This window comes from Dasypus novemcinctus, chromosome 1, assembly GCF_030445035.2.
Source record: "Dasypus novemcinctus isolate mDasNov1 chromosome 1, mDasNov1.1.hap2, whole genome shotgun sequence".
NCBI lineage: Eukaryota > Metazoa > Chordata > Mammalia > Cingulata > Dasypodidae > Dasypus > Dasypus novemcinctus.
In genome coordinates, this window is record NC_080673.1 from 6,447,428 (window position 1) to 6,469,513 (window position 22,086).

The 22,086-nt window shown below is 38.3% G+C and overlaps 1 protein-coding gene and 1 pseudogene across 1 annotated transcript in view; both read right to left on the minus strand.

The window, feature by feature from the left end:
• The window catches only part of TENM3 (teneurin transmembrane protein 3), a 682,045-nt gene that overhangs the window by 644,977 nt on the left and 14,982 nt on the right, over positions 1-22,086 (minus strand). The window lies entirely within an intron of this gene.
• LOC131279488 (endonuclease 8-like 2 pseudogene) lies at positions 16,627-20,925 on the minus strand (annotated as a pseudogene).

The window sequence follows — 22,086 nt, forward strand, 5'->3', positions numbered from 1 at the left end:
CCTGGTTAGTTCTTTTTCACAAATACAATCTTACTTCATGCTCCCAGTAATTCCAGGGGTTAGGTGTCACTCAGAGAAATTACCTGAACAAGGACTCACAGTGATAGATAGTGGAGCTGATGATGGAACCAGGGAGCCAAGGGCCAGAGTCAGAGCCTTAAACATCCCTGCTTTGGTAAGCAAATACATGCTGTTGCCATTTGGAAGGAACAAGACCATCAAGAGACTCATCCAATCCGAGAAGTAAGTCTGCCAGTGTAGAAACACACTGTACTCCGACCTCAACTATTCCAAGGTCTTCCCACAACAAAACTTTCTGTCCGGACAATCTTATTCCTAGTGACCATCAATCATTTCTCCATTTCTTCTTCTACCTCCTGGACTTCTCACGAACACCAAGAAATCAGTGCCCTCATGTTTTCTGTACTTACGCTCAACTTAGCTCTTCTTCAAAGAGGAAAGAATTTGATATTTGAAAGTTCATGTTCATGACTAGAAGACATTAGGTAAGACACTAGAACACATTAAATTATAAATGATCAGAGGATATTAACATTTTAATCGGAAGAGTTCACTCACCCAAAATAGGAATGAAATTCTATTGGTATATAACTGAGGCATCAAGAGTAACAGAAGATATTCTGGAGGGCAGGGGTTACCCTTCAAATGACATCACATCCAAAAAACATGGCCCGCGGTTAGAACCGCATTTAAAATGTTCCTACCCTTTCTCACTGCTGAACTAGGAGGATCTAATCATTCAATAGTTTTCATCATCAGTAATTCCCCAAAAGGAGAAACTAATTTTATAAACATGTTAGGATTTCTTTACATCAAATAACTGTTTACAATCTGAGCATATTGGCATGCTCCCAATGATTTCTGTTTGAAAGCCAGAGGACATGCTACCTATTAGGAAAAAAAAAATCAGCCAATCAGGAAAAAAACAAACCAAAAAAAAAAAAAAAGTAAACAAAACACGAGCCAAAATCATAGTGGAACATGTAGAAATGAGGTCTTTTTCTTGAAATTTTATTAGTGACTGATTATGATTATACTTTTATTTTTTCACTTACCAAACGTAATACGAAAATAAAGCAATGCCAAATATAATCTAACACAATTCACGACTGTTCACATATTGTAAACAGTTGTCTTAAATTTACAAAGCTGATCTACACATACATTATATTAACCTTTTAACTGAACGACCAGTTGGCTCTGCTAAAAATAAGTTAAGAAAAATAAAACCAAAGTAAATACCACAGGTTAAACTGTTAGAATTTTACATTATAGAATTTCCCTCTAGAATATTACATTCTGTTACTTTACATTCTTCTTAACAGGTTTGTTTAACTCTATAGAAAGGTGGTCAAATACTGACCATATGAAAGGTTTGGCTTTGATCTCACTAATACTGGTTTTGTTAAGATGCTGAGCTCTGTGACTCCTGCAGAGAAAAAAGAGGAAAACAATTAAAGACTCCCACAGGAGGGCCCCATCTTTCAGCAGAAGATTTGGGGAACACTCTCATTCATATCCAGTTGCAGTCAAATGCCTTTTAAGGCTGTTAGTTTAGCGAGTCTAGCAAGGCTTTGGTTTTCTATTATTTCTTATTGTTGGGTTCAAGGTTCAAGGGAAATGATAAAGGACAAAATGAAACAGCCCTGATTAGTTTATGATACATAATACTGATTGCAATTCTTAAGAAAGTTGTTCCATTCTTTCAAAGTCTTAGTGTTTAGTTGGTTTACTGGGTTGCTAGGCTTGACTTAATACAACAAAGCAGGCTCATGTGTCCATGCAAAGGAAAAAAAACTAGATTATCTGTAACAATTTTTTTAAATTCATCAATTGAAGTCTCATAAAGTCAGATGACAGCCAAAAAGTAAAATAAAATAAAATACAACAAAATGAAATTATTTTATTTTTATTAAACTGATGCGATCTTGGAAGGGGAAAAAATAACAGGATGTTATTGAAAATGAAAGAAAGCAAAATTTGTTATTTAACAAACGTAGCACCTAATAAGACCTCTGGAAAAAATGACTATTAGCAAGAAGCACAACAAAAATTAATTTACATTTCAAATGCATTGAATAATATTGAAATTTTTAAAAGCCTGAGCATTTATTTGCATAGAATGAAATTACTTCATGAAACCTAACCTTAAAAAGTACAAAAATGCTCTCTTTATTATAAGACATAATGAGATGTTATAAAGGAAGATGGGAATATTTAATCAATGCACAAATTTATGCTAAAGATATAAAAATAGGATTTGCAAAAAGATAACTAGCATTTAAGATGAGATAAACATCATGTTAACTCTACCCTTGGGGGAAAAACACAGGCAAGTAATACAGATACATGGGTGAGATTATCTTCCAGAAGGATGTAACCAAATATCAATATTTTCAAGTTTAAGTTATTTAGTAGAAGCCAAGGAAAAACAAGCATTAAAATGTTACAAATGAAAATAAAGTTTCCAAAGTAGCATTTTTCTAATTCAAAGTTCACATTATTTTAAGAAAATACTTCAATAATTTTCTGCCCCGAAAACAAGTTTTATTTAAATTTCTAGTGTGTGTGCAACTATTAAGGATTTCAGTACCACAAACACTTAAAAACAATCTATAACATAGTGAAGTGGATTCCTGACTACAATACAAAGCCGACACTAACTAACCTTCTGGGGAATAAACACAAAAGTGGATCCGAATGTGAGCTCTGAAAAAACTACAGAGATTAGGGTTTCTTGACTAAGCCACAAACATATGCAAAACTTGTAAAAGTCTAAAATTAAAGATGCAGTTTATCCCATAATATTAAATTTGTCTTAGAATAGTTTTTAAAATAAGTCTTATCTGAAAGACAAGGATCACATCTAAAAACTTCATATTTCACACACATACACAAAGATGCGGTTCTGAACTTGAAAGTTGAATCAAAGGATTAAGTAAATATATTCTGTCAGAGGGAAGTGATGGTTTCAGAGCACAGGTTACTCTTGGGTTTACAATACATTCCCTTGTTCTGCTGTTATATAAATTATCATAGTATGCTGTAAATATGAGATGTTTAATAACAGACATTTATTTTTCAAAATCACTATTCTACTGCATATTGTTATAAAGTATACAGTATTTATTCCTAAATCATCTTTAAAGGGTACAGAGGTGAATGAAGAAATGCTTCTACAGTACTTTTTTTTTCACCCTAGCTGTGAGAGAGAGGGATATTTTAAATTAATGCAATGAAAAACCAAGGCCATGCAGTGCTGACCCACTCTGGTTTAGGTCCATCTTGGCCATACATTCCAAGTGCGTTTAAATGCACAGGCATTATGTAAATAGGCATTGCTAAATAAAAGGCAGCTCTCGTGTATTAATCCAAAGCCTGGGGTGCTTTTAGAGCAGGCTGGAGACAATCCCAGACACCTGGCTTTTGAAAGACCACCAAGGGAATAAGTAAAAGGGGTCCTCAGAAGCATTTTAAAATTAAACCCAACTTATATGTGAAATTTAGATATGTTTTTACTCAATAATTTTAATAAAGTTTCTGCTAGTTATTTAATACAAAAATTCTCACCTTGAAGACACTAAACTGTTCTCCAGACAGTGAATATTAAGTCTTAAAATGGTGTAAAGGATTCAGTTGAAAACAAATGATTTCATTTATTGCTCTAAAACATATATTTTGGCACATTTCCTTTTTTCCAATATTGACCTTTGTTTTTAAATATATGGAGTTGAAAATTTACAGATATGAATAGGTGAAGTATATAAACCACAGTCACCTGCTTAAGAAGCAGATACACAGAAATTACCAGAACAATTTTTAGAATGTCCAATTGGTCCAAGGATAAATTACAAGTTGTTTTGTTTTTCTTTTTTAGAGGAAACAATCAGGTAATGAGTTCAATTCTTGTTCAGTTTTTCAAACCATTTAACTAAAATGTTCCATACCTAATAAAATTACTGTCATTAAATTTAGAAGGGACACACACATATTATGAGAAATTATAAGATCAAAAAGGAGAGAATTCCTGAACATGCAAAACATAGATTTAATGCAATGTTCATATGGATAGTAGGTTCATATTTCTTTAATTCTATTAAACTTATCCATGGGGGATGGCTACTGTCAAGTTGGTTGAATCACTACAAAAGCTACAGAGAAGATCAACAGCGCTGTGAAAGTAATGATCTTTCACTGGCCTCTCAGGAGGTAGCTGCAAAATTTATAAGGAAATTCTATCCCTGGCCTACGTAATTTTGGGTGAGGCAGTAGAAATTGATGCCATCTATCTAAAAGAATAAAAGGAGGGCAATTTAGTTATCTGAATGTTCTCAGTCACCCCAAATGGTGGTGGTATTTGGAGTTATTAAAGACACAGAAGTCTAAGCGATGGATGTATAAATGGATGATTTACTTATTAAATGCCTTGCAAATATTAGGTGGGACGCTCTGTTCTATGGTATAAAACATGATTACAAAATACCACGTTGCCCGTGAGATGCTCCTCATCTATCAGGGAGATACTGACATTCTGCATACATAGAACACACCAAGCATGCTCTAACCTGGGCTAACGCTTAGAACAAAGAATGTCTTTGTTCTGTATACCCAGGCACATAAAATATTTGCCTGTGTTAAATCTCTTGATTTCTCTGAGTTTAACTACTGCCTCATATGAATTTCAAAACTGTGAACAAGCAATACCGATGTAAGCAGTTTTGAGAGTACACTGAAAGAAAACATTTATGCCAGGTGTTTATCATATTAAATTTTTTTAAAAATCCTTTATTATTTGAATGATGGCTTCAAAAGAATCACCCAACCGGAGGATTTTCAGGGTGATTTCATTGCAGAACTATCTCCAAAACAGAGTGAATCAGGAGCATCAGCCTGGCTGAAGCTGAAGGGCAGCGGGCGCAAGGAGGCCCACGGCAGGAGTGTGGGTGGTTCTGGGAACGGATCTCGAGCTACAACTCCAAGTACCGCTGGGCAGAAGAATTTGTAAGATATTTTTAGATTGAGAAAACGAAAGTATTTAGGTCATCTGGCTCAATATCATCATCCTCAACACACTTTAAAATGAATTAAACTTGTCGCTGGATGTCAGTGACGGTAACATCTCGCTTTAGGCAAAGGGAAACAACGAGCCTTTTTGAGCAGCACGTGGGCGCCGCACGGGGCTGAAGGCAAGATGGCGGCGTGGGTACCCCACCTGACACCATGGGAATCTCTTCCCCGCCACTCACAAGTGATCCCGGTCACTCACAAGCGATCCCCACACGTCACCTCTTCTTGACAAAGTAAATTTAATCACCTCTAAAATTCTAGTATCCCTCCTGCCCATCTCATAAGGTTTACATAAAATATTATATTAAATTTAAAATACATATGTGAAAGTTCTGCCAACTACCAAATATGACATATCAATGATTATTTTTTAAAATAAAACAATAATTATTGTTAACACTTACTGGCTGTGAATTGCGTGCCAAGCATTATTCTGGCCCCTTGACATTTACAAGCTCTTTTGGTCCCACTACATATCTGTGAGGTAATTACTATTAACTATCACCATTTTGAAGAAGAGGAAACTGAATCACAGAGAGTAGGCAACTTGCCCCAAATCACTGCCAGTAAGTGGCAGAGCTGTAAATCAGGGTTTGGCTGTGTGGTTTGGGAGTCCACACTCCTAACGGCTAGGCAAGACGGCCTTTTAAAGTGTCATTTACAAATTCATTCTTTCTCTTAATCATTTATCACATGCCTATTATAAGCAAGACCTTAGGCTAAGCACTGTGTTTTTTGGGTACGAAGATGCTGGTCTAACAGTTTATTTGTATAAGAGAGTATGTTTCTCTTATACATTTCATCAGACCTAACTCGATAACTTTAAAACATGCGAATTGTTCAAGGCATAGTTTTGACCAAAAGAACTGTTAACCATGCAACATAAAATGGCTGGAGCGACCACGTAGCAGTTACATGAACTATGTGACAGAGAAAGAGGTCATTTCCAATGTCTGGAAAGACCCCACTCTCCAAGGAGTCACCCCAGTGTTTCATAAGCACCCACAGGCATAAGGCATGCAAAGATGCAATGGGCTGATTTAGAAGATGATTCCCTGACTCCAGGAGCTCAGCGTATAGCTCTTCCTGCACTGCTAAACTGCCAAAAAGGGACACCAACTTCGATGTCCATTTCATTCCACATCATCTGTTCTTAGATCAGTAGGAAAAAAATCACAATGAAACAGCTATAAGCTCTCCTGGGCTGGCAGTGTCTCTTTGACAAAGGAAAGAGTTGGAGCGCTTGCTTCCCTCAAGTTATATTCAGATGCTTTAAAATAAGCCACACTCCACTGGACCTCTTTATTCTGGTGGCATTTCTGTGGGAGATGTCTGAGGAAGTTTGTCTTGATTTTAGAACTACACAGCAGAGTAATGAAAACAATGGGTTTTTTTTTTTCAAGGAGATTACAAAATTTTCCCATGTGCTGACTCGCATATAGACTTTTTGTGTTTTGCAAACTTATATATGCTTGTTTAAATCTGGCAGACTGATGACCTGAGGTGCTAACGGTAAAAAGAAATTTGCTTCAAATGTGAGTGAGCATCAGTCCATTCATGTAGTCACCAGGAATTGGCCGGCAGCCAATGGGATTCTTCTAAAAAACAGTTTGCTGTTAGGAGTCACTAATAAAATTAATTCTAACACGGTGAAAAGATAACATATATTATGATCGTGTTAGGTGCCTTAAAAAATGCGTTTTCTGAGACACTGTCATGGGCTAGGTTCTTTCTGGGGAAATTCAATCCTTACACCTGTGGGGCCCTGAGAATAGATTTCAAGTTCATGAAACTGTTTGCTGTCTTCTTTTTCTACTTAGAGATAGTGTGTAACAAATTAAATATTCCAACTGAAATAAATGAAAATGTCAATACTTGTAATAAAACTTTTCTAAAAAAAAAAAAGGAATTAAAAAATGAAAATGAGTGGAATGAAAATGTTTTCTTTTTTTCTTTTCCCCCTCCCTTTAGACATTCTTTCAATTAGAAAGGAGACCAAACTTAAATTATAGCTACCAATTAATTTTTCTGCTCTGGAAAGTGAAATAAGCAGCTTTCATTAAATTGGATATTAAAGCTCATTGGTTATACAAGGAACCTCCAGCTTAATGGACTAGAGTTCTCCAGTTTCAATTATTTTCTCGACTTCCTAATATTGGTTCAACTGCCTCCCTCTTCCTGGTGGGACTCTAACTGTCCCCAGGTATTAAAACGATTATTTCTGCTATTGTGGGTGACTCAGGTAATCTGAGTCTGAGTTTTAACTCCTTGTTAAAAATTTTTGAAAAATATATAAGTAGGTGTGAATTGGCAGCTATGGAGGCTCTCCTTAGATGCCATCAGAAGAGAAAAAAACAGAAAGAGCAGCATCTGAAAAGCAAGTAGACAGTCATCCAGAACTTTTGTTTTTTAGCCGTGTACTCTTAGCTATGCGTTTCAAGAAGCTCAAAAGGAGGAGGAAAAAGAAGAAATCAGGTCCACTTTTATAGTGTATCTAAGTGTGCTTTTATTTTCATGAATGTATTAATTTAGGAAACAACTCTTACTCTTAGAAATGCTGCCTTTGGTATCAAAAATTATTTAATTAATAAAGAGAAATTTGCAGAGACACCAAATAATTTGATCATGAAGATGAGGTAGATAGACAGACCCACAACCTTTGAGTAAATAAAATCTTAATTTCCAGGAAAAACTATCTTTTTAGTTATCAATCTACATAAGGTTTGCTTTTCAAAGGATGCTTTAAAATTTACAAAAAAGTAACTATAACATATTATTATTAAAAAGTAGCATTTTTTACTATGTAGTACCACCAAAGGAGTACTACAAAATTCAACATTTATATGAAGATTAAAAATCTTTCATAAATATTCCATAAACAGCTGAGGAGAACCTATCTATATACAAGAGGAGTTGGTCTAAATATTTACCAACACATTATTTTGTGCTGATTATTTATAATCCAGTTAAGCTGGCACCTTCTTTTCACTGTTGGATTTCTGTAATAAGCTGCATATATTCTTTTCCCGTATTTCCCATATACCATTTCTCCTTTTCATCCCTGTGGTGTCAAGTCCACAGGCAAGACAATGGTCCCATTTCCTCCTAATCAAGTGTAAAGACTCTCATCCAAATTTCATTCTTAAGAGCCTTTTGATATCATCTGTCAGTCTTCTTTTTTGAAACTTTCTGGACACACAGGCCAATGTCTGAGCATATGACCTTGACTCTTTTCCCAAGTCCGTAAACAGGATTTCCATTCCCATTACTGGCTCTTCATTCTTTTCTTCCTCCTTCATTGGAGTCTTTCCTCAAATTTTAGTCCTTAGGTCCTTGCTCTTTTATTGCTCTCCAGAGACACATTACCCTTAGGGTTGAACTATGACTTCCAGGTGCATATCACCAAAAATTCTGAGGTATTTCCTGAACTCCTGTCACGGATCTTCAAACCCTACTGGATTCCTCTTGGCAGCTCAGATTCATGAAGGCAGGAACCGTGTCTGACTCGTTCAGTTCATAGCTCTAAGGATCCAAGTACTCTTTCGCTAAGTGCTGAATCTTTGTGTTTATGGCACATAGTAAACATTTGTCGACTAAATGAGTAATTTTTTTAAAAAGGTCACCTCTACTCTCATGTGACAGAAACACTGAAGTTACTTAAGAGAGTCAGACTGGGAATAGAAACGAGTTTTAAAAAGCTTTTTTTGAACATTTATTCTGAGGACCCAGGACAAAAATCTAAAGACCTTTGAATAATCCCTTTTCATTTATATTCACATAGTCACAAAGTCTGGGTAAAGGTTCTCATTTATTTATGTTGGCATGTGGAACCAAATTCTTAAATTTATTCCCCCGTTAGGCATACCCATTTGAAAATATCACAGTAAGGGTTCCTTAGGTCCTAGAATGGTTTGGGTAAAATATTCAACAAAACACACAGTTAATACTTAGAATGACTCTGCTTACGTGTTTTAGTACAAGATCCTTTCCTTTACCACAGTAATTTTCTAGATGACAGAATACATCAAGATTCTGTTTCTCATTGTTCCTAACATAAGTCTTTGCACTTAGTAGGGTTCATTCAGTAACTTCCAGACTTTATAAGTGTTTTATATTTACCTAGTAACTTCATAATTACAATTCCTCAGTTTTTCAGGTGCCTTGATTGCCAATGCCCAAAGTAATCAAAAAAACATTTTGGACACAGGGTTATTCCCTGTCATAAGTTAATTATCTGGTCACTGATTTATTAAGCAGCATCAGGTCAACAGATCTTACCACAGGTAAGGAACTGATGAAGTCAGATTTCTACAAGGTTGGGTACCAAACTAACTTTTTTTTCCTCTTCAGGAACAGACGACAGCAGCAACCCAAAGTCACCTTTTATGAAATCCCTCTCATTTGAAACATAATTATTTTGTATTCCTAACTTTTAACGGGCATGTCCTACCTTACTTGGAAGACTATAACGGACTGAAGTTTTCCTCTTAGCATTCTCTCTATCCCCTCCTGCAGTCCTGAACTGTGTACCTTCAAGGTCGGCAGTACACATTGCTCAAATAAGTACTCAGCTTTCATGGCAGATTAATGTGTGTTAATAAATGGAAATTCAACATAAGTAAATATAAAATCAAATTTATAAAAACTGAAATGACACCCTATGTAAAACCTGTATACAGCATGACAGACATTTCACAAAGATCTAAATAAATATTTATAATGATACACTATAAAAGCCAATTTAGATGTCTCGGATAATATTTTTAATTATGTCAGTTCATGAATATTTCATCTCAAATCACTTCTTTCTTCTTACCAAATGGAAATGATCATAACATAGGACCTCTTTTGAAGTCAAAACAGATTCTTTACCAATAAAATAGAATAAAGGAGGAAAAGTAAAAATATTATCAAAGAATTAGCAAATTTAAATATTTTCTATATATTTATAGTAAACCTAAGCTTTGCTCATAAAAACTAGTTAGAAGGCTATGAAAATTCACTTTAAACTATTTAATAGCTTGTGATGCCAACTTCAACCACTTTTATGAAGCTTGTACTATTTACAAATAAACACTATTTATTGAACTTCTCATTTTTTATCTAAATATTTTAAAGTCAAACGTCAAGTGTTTTATCTAAATATTTTCAAGTCAAACATCAAGTGATAAACATAATCTATGAAGTGGAAAACACACTCAGTGCTGTGGTGGGTTTCACCAGTCTATCCTAGGATTATAGATATTAAGTTAAAAGTAATAATAAATTTGGGGAGGAAAAATAGTTGCCAAATACATTTTTAAAAATAGAACGGCAGCGCTCTGTTTTAAAAAGAAAAGAAAAAAAGGAAAGAATGATTCCTCTTAGGGAAAAGAAGAAGTAGGAAGATGCCAAAAGTAAATAGCCCTGGTTCCCCAATTTCTCCTTGAGCCCTGATAGGTTATTACATATATATAACAGCAACCAGGTAACTCGAAGGACCGTGACCTTTTAACTTATTAAATTTACTAATTTTAAACATTTTTGAGGACTTTTTTATATATTAACAGTATATTTTTGTGTAATGGCTTTGTTAGCTGAAAACTATTTTATATCCTTTTGGAAGGAGGTAAGATAATAATTACTGGTAAAATTTTTAAAAACTTGTCAGAACTCAATGATAAAATTAAAGGTAATTTTCAAGTTTAATAATAAAAATTTTCTCCATTTGTGAAGTGCATGCTGATTCTGACGATCATTCTACTAGAGTTTTTACCTGAATAATATTTTTATATGCAAAATTACAGGTAATGTACTTTTTAAATCTCTATATATTTTTCCATTAAATATTTTTTATCTTTTTTAAAGATACATAAATCACACAAAATGTTACCTTAAAAAATATAAGAGGTTCCATCGTAAGAAACATCAGTCATATTTGATTGTTTTTAACTGAATAAGAAAAAACCCACTTTAATATTTTATGTACCATCTCAACATGACACATGTACATCATCACTGAAATGTTACTTTGCCACTTAATGGTTTTCATAATTTGTCTAATGAAATTAGCTAATATGGTTTTATTATTGCTATTTATGAAATAAATCTTGCAGATGTTTTTTAACTTGGAAAAAGATCAAAATGCTTGTTTATTTCAGACTGCTATTAGATGTAATAATTATACATAAACTAATTACCACTAAACCAAAACCTGACTTACAACTAATTAAATTTTATTACATCAACATAGAGCATAGACTTTCAATTTAACACTGAACACAACTATAAGCACAAGAGCCTACCAGCTCTTGTGTATTTATTTCAAGTAAAATGTCTAGGTCTTATTTATAAAGTTTGAACTTGGCAGGGTTTGTAGACCAATTTGTCAGTTTCACAAATCTGCTAATTTGCTGACTTCTAAGGGAAGGGAAAGGTGCTACTTGCAAAATGAGCACACTGCAGCATGCCACATGAGTCACAAAATAGCTAAATGCACATTACAAACGGATTACTGTGTTATAAAAAAATTATGGGATGCTGTGAAGAAATCACTTATTTACAGTTCAGATGCGCATTTTATTTGTGACATGGCTTTTTCTGAATGACATACAACATTTCTGAGTCTTGGTTTCTTTTGAGCAAAATAGGAATAATAAAAACAAGTGTAAGCTATCTTAGAGGAATACAAGAAGCATGAAATGCAGAATCCGTAGCTAAGATGAAAGCACCCCCATTCGTTCCCTGTTTAAGGAACCAATGCAGCATTAACTGCAATCCATTACCTATCTCAAAATAGTGAATACAGAATAGCCATTCATTTTTCAGTGAACCTAGATTTAAGTCTGTCATTTCCAACAATTGAAAAGTATTTGAGATTCACTTTCTAAACTTTAATTTTATTTAAAAAATGTTTACTTTCTACCAGATGGTAAGATTAAATTACATAAACACTGTCAGCAACTGGAATCCTCAGATGTATTCATTCCCACCACAGAAGCTTCAAAACCTGTCTATAATTTTGTTACTGATGTTTAGAAACAGCTGTAGCTGACATTGCTACATGTTATGTATGTCAGCTTTAAAAGATTAAATATTCTTAAACCCCAATGGACAGGTTTTTGCTGTTAACAAACACTAGTGTAAATTATACAAGAAGCTATTACTCCAATATAGATATGGTCACACTAGATACTCGGTAAACACATTGGTCAAGAAACGTAAGTTTTTCATCCTCACTGAGATTCCGTTTGAACAGGGTAAAAGAAAGAATTTAACTGTACAGCATTTTCTGACAATAAACCTAAGAGAAATTTTCCTCTAAATAGCCCTTCATATATATCATCATGAATACTTAAGATGATAGTAAATTATATATTTTTCTCTTTAGAAGAATTCAGTCCATCTCAGGGGAACTTTTTTTCCAGTGCAGATTTTTGCTTGAATTTTGCAAAAAATCCTGCTGTCTCTCCTACTAGAGTTTAAGAGTATCTTTTACATGTTTAAACCTGAGGGGGAAACCAGCAGGGTCTTCTGAAATACCATACCCAAATTTTGTACTCAGTTAACCTTTCTAAGGGAACAGAATTAGCCAACCTGACTAGCCAGACTGTGGGCTTCAAAATCACTAGATTAATGAATTACTCTCATTAATTTTCAAGAATCATTGATCAATGGCAGTCAAAGGTACAGATCCTTGCATATGCTATTCATCAATACAAGGGCATTTATATTATGTTATATTATATTATATTATTTTATATTATATTATATTATATTATTCATGTGTATATCCACACATACCTTATTCCACAGAATTCTCATGCACTTTAAAACTTTAATTACTACAGTCTACGTGAACGAAATTCAAAGTTGTTCTTTGTGCTAAATATCATTATAATAACCAAATGTAATGTAATGACTGATACTCCGTACCATTTAAAAATGTAGGTCAGGTATAAGTCATCTCTTTGGTAGAAACAGGTAATCACAAGGAGTTCTTTTTTCCTCAGTGTGCCACTCCCATTCTTTATCAAATTCTACCTTTGTGATATACTGAATGAAATTAATTACACACTTAGTTCATGAATTAGCACAATTTTTTGAGGCAAGACATTTAACAGAGAAATCAACCTAAATTATTATTTAACAAATGAATGAGAACATACTTATTTCAACTTTCTGTTATTTATTCAACTTTCTACTAATGTTATGAAATTTATACTTTTAGGCATAATTGGATAAAACAATTTTTTGCAGTGTTTAAAAGGAAAAAGGCCTTTTTGATAAATATCTTCATTTTGTACTACCAGATATTCTTCTGTATCCTCTCATGCTTTCCTTTTATTTATTTATTTTTAAAGATTTATTTATTTCTCTCCCCTTTCCCCCATTGTCTGCTCTCTGTGTCCATTCACTGTGTGTTCTTCTGCATCCACTTGCACTATCCGGCTGCACTGGGAAACTGCATCTTTTTTGTTGTTGTTGTGTCATCTTGCTGCATCAGGTCTCAGTGTGTGCAGTGTCACTCTTGGGCAGGCTGCACATTTTTCACACAGGGCAGCTCTCCTTACGGGGCGCCCTTCTTGAGCGTGGGGCTCCTGTACGTGGCACGGCACTCCTCGCACACAGCAGCACTGCGTGAGGGCCAGCTCACCACACGGGTCAGGAGGCCCTGGGTACTGAACCCTGGACCCTCCATATGTAGACAGACGCTCTATCAATTGAGCCACGTCTCCTTCCCATCCTCTCATGCTTCCCGATTTCATTTTTATAAATATGAGAGACTGAAAATACCAACCAATCTAGTCCTTTGAGCACCAGCAAAGATTACAGAGTGAGATGTTATTATCTCTCAGCGATTTTACACAAATACTGAACTTGAGACTACTTAGCTTCTACGGATCCAGAGCTCACCATGAACACACCAAATCCAGATCTGATCATCCCACCACAAGGTTGCTCACCTCGGCAATCCCAGCTTCCAATCCAGCACAGAATGTCATCCGTAACACACACATAACTAAAGTTCTAGACGCAGCCTGCATTGTTCTCTTTATCTTTACAATGTTCTAAACACCAAAAAACTAGAGTCTAACCACTATGATAAATAAGCACATAAGATGAATAAACATCTGGGTTTTAAGACAGCAGGAATTTGGTTAGAAAGAAATTTCAAGGTCAATCATAAAACAATCCAAATATTACCTCCATACAATGGGCATTTTTGGTGAATGTTTTTTGGTTTGGGGTGAATTGCCACAAAGACTCTACTACAGCTTTAACAACGATGGCAAAATCTGCTTCAGCCAATGATGCCGTGAAAACGGAAACGTCTAGATTCCTCTGCGCTGAGCAGCTATGAAATCTTCATCTGCACTGAGCGGAAGGCCCTGCACTCACCTGGGGACACTGCACATCCCTCTTCCTCAGGTACAGCATCAGTGCTGACCCATTAAGAATGACTTTAGACAAAGATTCGGTGACATTATCTGCCTTTTTAGTTTCCTGTGGCAAGTTGCAATCACACCTGAAGAGCCTGCTATGTTTTTTTTATTTTTTACTATGCCTGTGGAAAAACACCCTCACAAGTCCACCTCACTAAATTTGGTCTTTACCAACGGGACAAAGGAACAACCTGGTCAGATATGCATACATTTAAGAAATTGCTTTTCCATCTGCTTCTGTCTTCCCTCGCCCCCTTCCCACCCATCCTCCAATAGAAGAGTGGTAGAGAGTCACTCAGTGTGCATTTTAGGTTTCTACTCGATATGCTATATGCTACAACAGACCAAAAACTTAAGGCATCCCTAGCAGCTGTATAAATATTATACAGCTTAAAGTCTCAGGGAACCTCATGTAAAGTTGGCTCTCTGAGTGGTATAAGAAGAGACCTGCTTAACCTATTCTTCTCTTCCTGGTTAAAGACAAACGATGTGTACCTGGGCCGTGGCTCTCCAGGAACCTCACTTCAGCTCACTAGCGGGTCAGAAATAAGAGAATATGTAAGAAGAATTTGCTGGGATACCAAAACTTAAGAGGCAGCCACAAATCAAAGGAAGGTTTATAAAGATGGATCTCATTCATCAACCCTAAGTCTTTGCAAAGTGACAAGCAGACATCAGTCAAATAAAAGGAAGTTATAAAGTAGTTTCTTGGTCTCAGCACCTTCCTAAATATACTGCATAATCTCAGCCTGAATAGATCTTACAAAATAGCTAGAAAGGAAACTCTAAAGTAAAGAAATAAAGTATGGGCTGCATAACTGCTTTGCTACACATCACCAACCCCTAAGAAAAAATGGAGGACCCACAAAATCTTGCAAAACTGGAGAAAGAGAAGGTTCTGTTGAGAAGATGGAGTTTAAGGTGGGACTTAATGCATGATGATATTTAGACCTGATTTCTCTATCCTGACGAAGCTTAGAAACCTTAGGAGGCTTCTCAGTTACTGATTACAACCAGACCCTACACTGGGAGATTCTGAATTAGTCACGGGTGAAAAACTGGCCTTGGTGTGGTAAGGGATTCGAGGGTGTAGCTAGGGTTGGAAAGTACTAGATAAACAAACGGCAGATGGGAATGCCCACTTTTCTAGATTCTAAGAAGGTATTTAATAATAAATACTAGAATGACACAGCCTCCACCTTCAGGAAGGTTAATATCTTTTGGAGAAAAAGAATACAGAGACTAGAACTAGTAAGCTAAAGTCAGACTCTAGAATCATTCATTTGCCCATGTGTTTGCATTTTTTTAAACATTTGTTTATTTCCACACCCCACTCCCATTGTTAGCTCTGTGTGTCCCCTCACTGTGCATTCTTCTGTGTCTCCTTGTCTTCTCTTTAGGTCCTGGGACCTTCCATAGTGAGAGAGAGGCACTCAATCTGTTGTGCCACCTCAGCTGGTCTCTCCTTTGTGTCTCTTTTTGTTGCATCATCTTGCCACACCAGCTCTCCATGTGGGCCAGCACTTCTGCATGGACCAGCTCCCCACGTGGGCCAGCTCGCCTTCACCAGGAGGCCCTGAGAATCGAACCCTGGACCTCCTCTATGGGAGACAGGAGACCAAACCCTTGGGCCACATTCGCTTCCCCATTTCCCCAATAAGTATTTATCAACAACTATGTGCCACGTGTTATATCATATTAACGTAAAACAAAGGGGAGCAAAATGAACATGGTCCCAAGGTTTGTGGACTTTACGATCAAGTGGAAAAGAAAGGCAGAGTAAAGGGGTTTGCATTTCGTATTTCAAGCGAGGGAGAGCATGGTCCCGTCTGCACTCTTAAGATGGTTCTGGCTGCAGGATGGAGACTGTGTTGGAGGAGGGACAGACTTAATGCACACAGAACAATGAGGAAGCTAATTGGGCATCCAGTCAAGATGTCATGGGAGCGGGGACTAGAGTGGCTGCTGTAGCGATAAAGAGAAGTACGTGATTTCAAGATATTTAGAAACTAAAATAAAGTAGACATTGGGATGACCTGGGTGAGGCAAAGGGAATATGCCAAGGGTGCAGTCAAGGTTTCTGGCTTGATAACCTAGGGGACGGTGGTGTCAATCACGTGAGTGGTCCACTGGAGAGGAGGAGGCTTGCAGGTAAAGACTCTAAGTTTAGATCATCTGTTAGTTCAGGGAGCTTTGGGGACATCTGAGAGCGGATGTCAGGTGGATCGCTATATCTAGTTGGCCATCGGTACCTGTTAGGACAGCTGTCCTGGCATCCCATCAACTGGCAGCTCCTGTAGCCCCCAAATGTGTCCCTGTTTGGATGGTACGTTATAAGATCAGTCTAGATATACAGGTCTGGAGCCAAGAGGAGAGGTTTTAAGTGGAATATAGATTTATGAGTTGTCTGCCTATGGGTAAAATCGAAGCTGTGGGAAGCTACATCACCTAGGGCGAGGTGGGTGGAGGAGGCAGAGTAGAGGAGAAGGCAGTAGGGCTTAGGGCTAGCTTCCAAGGAATTCCAGTATTTGCAGGTCCACTAGAAGTGGACAAGCCACTAATGAAGTAGAGAGGGTGTCACTGAGATGTAGGAAGAAGACAAGAGAGAACTGTGCCGCACAGCAAGGGACAGGGCACGCAGCTGATAGCAAATGCAAGGACGACTGACAAGAGGCCATCAGGTGTAGTTACAGATTTATCTGAGCCTCTGCCTGGCCTGTGTGATCTCTAAGTTCCTTTCCAGCCTTAGAAGTCTTTAATTCTAATGGGCTAAAATAGAGCACAGAATGATGTAAATGCTAAACAGAACTACAGAGACCACAGTTTGGGAGCAGAAGGAGAGAGACGAACAACAAATTCTACTTAACGAATCAGGAGCAATTTAGCAGAGGATTTCCCTGACACGGAAGTGGAGAGACCCTCCTGTGCCAGGAAACAGTAACCACCCCACCTGTGGAAGGACAGGGCCGATGCGCTGGGAAGTGGGGTTAAAGGGTCCTGGCCAGACCAGGAAGAATGCACCCCGACTAAGGGCACCAAGAAGTTCAGGCTACATCCGTAGAGAAAGGGGAGCTACTGTGAGCACGTGAGGAGAGGGACACGATCAGATCTGGTATTAGGAAGAATACTCTCTGGGGGGAATCCGGAAAAACGGCTTGGAGAGGTGAGAGACCTGTGGCAAGAAGCCCAGTTAGGAGACATCAAGATGAGGGATGATGAGGGCCCAAATGAGGCAACTGGCCGCAAGAGGAGGGAGGAGCAAGTACAATAAGTTCAGCAGGATCTGGTGACTGATCAGGCACGCAGAGTGAGGAATGGGGCTGCCTGGAAGGTGGCGCTGAGATTTCTGGAATGCACGGGTGACCAAAGAGAACGGCGATCCAAACACAGGGGAAGGGGCAGCTGTGCCTCCCAAGCATGAGAAAACTGACCAAGAGCGCTGTCCAGGAACTAAGGAGCTTGAGGTGACAGTCGAACAGACCGAAAACTACACCACCCTTTCTCATCCGTGAGTTCCTGCGGAGTACACAGGGTGTGTTACCCATGTCCAGATTTGATGCCAGAGCAAAGCCTTGCCAGGGCTGCTCTGCAGTCATCGCCATGCTCCTTTAGGGCTTCTAACGTACACACGTCATCTTCTTTTATTTTTGGACCCCTTTCTCACAGAGCCCAAACCAATGTTGGACTCAAAACAGGCTTAATAAATGATAACGGAGTGAATGTATTAGAGCTGAAAAAGAAAAAAAGGGAATCCCTTCCTGTGGAGTCAACTAACACTTCACAAAGGTTTAAAATTTGCTTTTCAGTAAATATTAAGCGACAAAGAGCTAATTAGTATATCAGTGGATATGTTTTGCATGATACGGTTTTTAAAGAAACAAACAAGATGTTTCCAAATGCTCTCATTCTGTTTATGAAATAGAAACGTGTTTTTGCTATACTCAGGATTGCTTTGTCATTATTCCTACTTGGTCTATCAATGCATTTTAGAGATATATCATAAATTTGGGTACAAAATTTCCACAAAAAAATTTCCAGAATCACTAAATATTGTGATTTAAATAGTACATCCTCAGGTCATTCCAACTGCAATGTAGAAAAAGCAGCAATATATTTTCAGTAATTAAAAAATAAATTAGAGTTAAAATACTGACCCTGTCAAGATTTTTTCCTCATAAACTATCCCAGTTATCTGACATCAAAAGGGGATGTGTCCTTAAGCAAAATCTTCTTAAAAAAATAATGAAGACCTTTATTTTCATGTCACTGTCCTATTTTCATGTAGCTGTTGCTAATGGAACATGACAGATTAGTTCTCTATGATCCTTGATTCCGGAATTGCTCAGCAAAACAAATACATCACCAAAAAGAGAAAACAGGTAACTCTTTTGGGAAAGCCCACTGGTGCACCAAGGAAGGTAGCCAGGCCCCTGGTTTCCCTTTTCCCAGCCTTTGTCTCCAACATCTTGTGTCTCTACCCAATGGGAAAGGGCCCATCAGAGCTGAATGGGAGGACTCTACATCAGAGGAGGCTGCATCAGAGTGCTGCTCTGTTGCTACTCTAGCCTCACCCCACGATTCCTCCAGGGGAAAGAAGAAAGCAAAGTCCATTTTCCTGCTTCCCAAAATGGAAAGCCTTAAAACCAATCAAAGGTTCAAAAAGAAAAATACAAAACAAAATAAACAAACAACAAAAAAAAGTGCAGCAATGTTGGGAGCACAGGTGTTTTATACATGCTTTGATTTTCATTGCCCATTGCGGTTTCAAGAGGGTTTTTTCCTTTAGGTATCATCCTGATTTTTCTCATCATTTTATATGGTAGAATTAGATAGGAAGAATTAACCAACCTTGAAAGAAGGAAAAAAAGCTAACCCTATGAAAAATCTGCCTTAGACATGATTCCAGGGAGATAAAAATCAATAATATGGCCATCCCTCTAACCCACCTTCCCTTTTAATTCCTGTATCCAGACCCAGTCCCTGCCCTCACCCTCCTTTCTAGATCCTCAGGCATCCCAGTCCCTGCCCTCATCCTCCTTTCTACAGCCTCAGGCATCCCAGTCCCTGCCCTCACCCTCCTTTCTAGAGCCTCAGGCATCACAGTTCCTCAAAACACATGGTTCCATGAAGGGTGCCGAGTGCCTCAAGGGAGCTGAAGATGCAGCAGCCTTTGGGTGGCAACTAGGGCTGGGTGCACACCAGAATAGGCCCTGAAATCCATCTGGAGGCCCGAGGCCCCCTCATGACCTGGTGCCTGGCAGAGCCCTGCTCTTTCTGGTAGACCTAAGTGTGCTGCTGTCTGCCCTGGAACTTTCCCTGAGTCCAGTCTGTACTGAACTCCACCTCATGATCCACGAGGAACTCAAGATTTGAAGGACATAACAGCGAGCCAGAAAGCAATGTGGCCCAAGCAACGGAGCTCCCATCTACCACATGGGACATCCCTGCTTCGGTTCTGATGCCTCCTAAAGAAGACAGTGAGCAGGCACCGACGGACAGGTGCAGTGAGCTGGCACAACAGATGACGCAACAAGAGACACAAGAAAAAAACATCATGAAAGCACAACAAAGCAGGGAGTGAAGTGGACTCAAGCAATTAGGCACCTCCCTCCCGGGTTCGGTCCCTGATGCCCCCTAAAGAAACAAGGAAGACAGACACAGCGAGTGCAAAACAATGAGGGGATGAGGAGCAGTCAAGTAATTAATTTTAAAAAAAGAGGGACCAAGAGAAAGTGGATGGGTTCCAGCTCTGTACAAGGCTTCATACTTAATGTTTCCTAAACCTGAGAAGTTCCTTTGGTCCAGTAATGTGTAGCAGGCAGTCTGAGCCCTGGCCCAGAGCTGGGAAGGCCTGTTCTCAACCGAACTTTTCAAACAGGATGGCAGAGGTGGGAGGGACCACGGGATCAGAGCTCCAAGGAATCTGACAGCTATAAAAGGCAGGAAGCCAGCCTGGTGCCCTGCAGCCACTGGGACTGCAGGCAGGCCGGGCTCTGCTTCTTGCTGCTGTCCCCTGTTCTGACCACCTGCTGTCCCACTAAGAGGGAGACCAAGTGGCCAAACTTCCACACAGGCGGCCCTTCTGGCATTCTCCCTCTAGGACCACTGGCCCTTGGACTGCCGACAGTACCACAGCAAGGGCCACATGCCTCCTCGGGGCTCCTCTTTTTAAGTAAATTTTGAGAATTTTATATTCCTTGAAATGCCAAAAACTTTTTTTTAAAAAGTTTTATTTAGTTCTATTTTTCTTTCTTCATCCCCCACTTCTCCCAGATTAATAATACTAATTATTTACTTTCAAATATTACTATAATTTTGAGTTTTGACTAAGTCTCTCAGGCAGAGGTTATTCATTGATAGGTACAATATTTTTTATGGTTTAAAACTATTATATTGCCGGAAAGTAAAAGGCTTAAGATTCTTCTAGAACTTAAATATTTCTCTGCTTTCACTAAACAAAGTAAAATAATACATTTGGTGAAGATAAAAATAAAATTACTATTTAAAGGAAACTGACCTCAAAACATACACAAAATTTCTGATTAAAGCATATTTCAAGGAGATGTGTATCTAGACACATATCTCCTTGAAATTGTATCTATTACAAAGATATATTTATACAATACTTAGTATTATTATTCTGCTCACTCTCTGCTTGCCTTCTCCAGGAACTGAACCTGGGACCTCCTACGTGGAGGCGAGGGCCCAACAGCCGGAGGCGCATCCGCCCCCTGCTGGCCTGTGGCATCTGCTCGCCCAGTGTGGGTGGTGTCTAGCTCATTTGCTGTGGGTGCAGTGTCTGCTCATTTTTTAAGAGGCACCAGGAACCAAACCCGGGACCTCCCCTGTGGTAGGCAGGTGCCCAACTGGTTGAGCCACATTCACTTCCCACCAAAAACTTTTATCTTCATCTCTTCCATATACATATCTGTTAAATACATCAGGCACGCTAGCTTCCTCTTGTAAGCAATTCTGGACCATGATGAGTGTTCACTACTCTCATCAGGGCTGTTACGGACATTCCCTGCTGCCACTTCTCTAGCTACCGACAGACCAAATTTTAACAATGCAGCTCCAACTCCTGCTTCTAATTTGTTGCAACTCAAAAGCCAGAGATCAATGTTGTTAAGAAGTATTCACTAATTAAAAGTAAGATTCCAGGCGAGGGTCAAGCAAAGAACGGAAATATTGCTACTGCTTTTTAACTATTCTTACCTAAGTTAGAAAGCTAAAGCAGCCAGCAATTTGCTCACTGGATAAGTGTGCATTACTCTCCAGATACACACACACTCGCGTTACCTACCACTCACTCCCCACCTGAAACACCGTGTTAAGCCCTCTCCATACTTTAATCGGTTCATCTTCACAACATCTCCATGAGCTTATCATTTCAGTTTTGTGGTGGTGAAGTGGCAGAGTCACGACTTGAATTTTGGTCTCCAAACTTGACTCTAAATCCTTGTAAAAATATACCGAGGAGCCTGGCATTCACCAGGAGGTCCTGCTGACAAGGACTCCAGGGACTGAAATCTCCACCACATTCTCCACCAAGGGCCAGTCATTTGCCAGGCAC